The sequence below is a fragment of the Rutidosis leptorrhynchoides genome, chromosome 11, assembly GCF_046630445.1.
Source record: "Rutidosis leptorrhynchoides isolate AG116_Rl617_1_P2 chromosome 11, CSIRO_AGI_Rlap_v1, whole genome shotgun sequence".
Taxonomy (NCBI): domain Eukaryota; kingdom Viridiplantae; phylum Streptophyta; class Magnoliopsida; order Asterales; family Asteraceae; genus Rutidosis; species Rutidosis leptorrhynchoides.
The window spans coordinates 30945740-30949201 of record NC_092343.1 but is presented as its reverse complement, the minus strand read 5'-3'; positions in this window follow the sequence as shown (position 1 = coordinate 30949201).

Here is a 3462-nt window from a genome sequence, read left to right as displayed (position 1 = left end):
TGGGTAAAGCAATTTCGGTTCAAAGACCTAGTCTTCAACTTACGACGAATTTTAAAAATCATATTTTTAACTTAATGAGATAAAGTAAATTTTTGTTTTTAAATTCACACAACTTAAATATAAAATTCAAAATTAATATTAAAAATTTACACCAAACTTAAAATTTGAAATGCATAAAATTAAAAATTCATATTTTAAAAATTAAAAATTCATACCAAATTTAATTTAAAAATTCATATTATAAATTCACACCAAACTTATATTAATTTTTCAAATATTTATAATTTTAAATATATTGTTTTTACAAAGTTTACAATATTAATTTAAGATTTAAATATTAATTTTAAAAACATGGTAAAAATAAAATTAAAAATCTTTTTGGCTTTTTATCCCACTTTAATCAATCAAATATTATCAAAAATATATGCCCCTCTTTTCGGTAAAGTAATTTCGGTTCCAAGACCTAATTTAACTCATGACGAATTTTTGAAATATTTTGGGTTGATTGATTAAAGATATTTATACCTTAAGAATAAACGTTAAATTTCGCAGTGATATAATAAATTTTTGAATGATATCAATAATTTCGGTCGCCAAACCTAATTTTATTCAATACCAATTTAATACTTTTTAGCGAACAAATTAGCGTTTATTATCAAAAGGTTAAAAATAAAAATAAAAATAAAAACTGTACAGACATACCTGTGAAATAGATTTCTTAGTTATATGATCTATCCCATTCATAAGATAGTCGGTTTAATTGGTTTTCCATAGCTACATAGGCGTAACCTCGAGCATTCAGTGTCTTTTCTTCTAAACATATGAACGGTCAGTCTCTGCATAAAGTAACAAATTCGGTATTTGAATAGGTTTGATTATTTGAACATTTACCTCCATTTGACCATTTTCCGCATTTGTGACATCGTTCTAGGTGTCGTGCTCTTCTTTTTGCTGCGGATTTTGATTTTCCTTTACCAAATTGTAACTTATTATCTTCGCATCTGGATTCTTTTCTAACTCCGTCCATTCTTTCTCTGATTACTGATACTAATTCACTCGGTAGTATGTCATTATTACATTTAGTGATCAAAGCGTGTAGCATTAGACCATGGTTTAGTTCACAGGCAGTCTTCATTTTGTAAAAACCTAAAAAAAAATAAAAATTCAGAATGGGGGGAGAAGACTAGTTCTTTAGGGTCTGCTAGGGAAAGACCATTCGGGTTCCATTTTCGAGAACTACACGAAAACAGACAATCTAACTCTAACAGAAATACATATTATTCTTTAAAGACATGATTCTCCCCACACTTAGTTAGCTGTGGTGTCGAAATTGTGATTAACTTCGTTGTCGACTTCCATCGGACCATGTATGTAATGTTTAACTCTGTGACCATTAACTTTAAATTCAATCCCATTTGAATTTATTAATTCTATTGTTCCGTATGGGAAAACTCTTTTGACTATGAATGGTCCAGACCATCTTGATTTCAATTTTCCAGGAAATAGCTTGAATCGTGAATTGAAAAGAAGAACTCTGTCTCCTTCTTTAAATTCTTTTGAACTTCTGATTCTTTTATCATGCCATTTCTTCGTTCTTTCTTTATAGATTAACGAATTATCGTATGCTTCATGTCTTAATTCTTCTAATTCGTTTAGTTGACTTAATCGTAGACGTCCAGCTTCATGTAAATCAAGATTACATGTTTTCAAAGCCCAAAATGCTTTGTGTTCAATTTCTACTGGAAGATGACATGCTTTTCCATAAACAAGTCTAAAAGGTGTGGTTCCAATTGGAGTTTTGTAGGCTGTTCTAAAAGCCCAGAGTGCATCCTCCAATTTAATGGACCATTCCTTCGGATTTGATCCTACGGTTTTCTCTAGAATACGTTTTAAGGCTCGGTTGGTATTTTCAACTTGTCCACTTGTTTGTGGATGATATGCGGTGGAGATTTTATGAGTTACTCCATATCTTTTAAGAACTTTCTCAAGTTGATTATTACAGAAATGAGTACCCCGATCACTTATCAAAGCTTTCGGTGTTCCAAACCTTGCAAAAAGACGTTTTAAAAAATTGACTACAACTCGTGCATCGTTAGTTGGGAGAGCTTGTGCTTCCGCCCATTTAGATACATAATCAATGGCTACGAGAATATAGAGATTATTATGAGATTTTGGAAATGGACCCATAAAGTCAATACCCCAAATGTCAAATACTTCACATACTTGGATGACATTTTGTGGCATTTCATCACATTGACTTATTTTTCCGGCCCTTTGACAAGCATCACAGGATTTGCAAAGAAGGTGTGCGTCTTTGTAAATTGTAGGCCAATAGAATCCAACTTCATAAACTTTTCTTGCTGTTAGTTGAGGCCCATAATGCCCTCCTGTTGGTCCTGTGTGACAATGGTTTAAAATTTTACTAGCTTCATCTCCAAATACACATCGGCGTATTATTCCATCGGGACAACTTTTAAACAGATGTGGATCTTCCCAAAAATAGTGTTTTATATCACTGAAGAATTTCTTTCGTCTTTGGTACGATAATCCTTTTTCAAGGAATCCACAAACTAAGTAGTTTGCATAGTCTGCAAACCAGGGAATTTCATTATAATCTATCTTCAATAGATATTCATCAGGAAAGTTGTCTTGTATGGCCGATTCATTTAGAACTTCTAACTTAGGATTTTCAAGACGAGAAAGATGATCAGCGGCGAGATTTTCTGCTCCTCTTTTATCTCGGATTTCAATATCAAACTCTTGTAAGAGTAAGATCCAACGGATTAATCTTGGTTTAGCATCTTGTTTTGAAAATAGGTATCTAAGAGCAGAATGGTCGGTATAGACCACCGTTTTTGCTAGAACGAGATATGATCGAAATTTGTCAAAAGCAAAGACAATAGCAAGGAGTTCTTTTTCAGTAGTTGTATAGTTTGTTTGTGCTCCTTGTAACGTCTTACTAGCATAATATATAGGTTGAAATCGTTTTTCAATCCTTTGTCCTAAAACGGCTCCCATTGCAAAATCACTTGCATCGCACATTAGTTCAAATGGTAGATTCCAATTTGGTGTTATCATGATCGGTGCATTAGTGAGTTTTTCTTTAAGAATATTAAAAGATTTGATACACTCATCTGAAAAGATGAATGGAGCATCTTTTTCTAGGAGTTTATTCATAGGAGTGGCAATTTTAGAAAAATCTTTTATGAAACGTCGGTAAAAACCGGCATGCCCTAGAAAACTCCTAACTCCTCTAACATTGGTGGGATGTGGAAGTTTAGCAATTACATCTACTTTAGCTCTATCCACTTCAATTCCTTCTTTTGAAATTTTATGACCAAGAACGATGCCTTCTTTAACCATGAAATGGCATTTCTCCCAATTAAGTACTAGATTTGATTGTTCGCATCTAAGAAGCATTCGTTCCAGATTAACTAGACATGATTCAAATGTATCACCGAA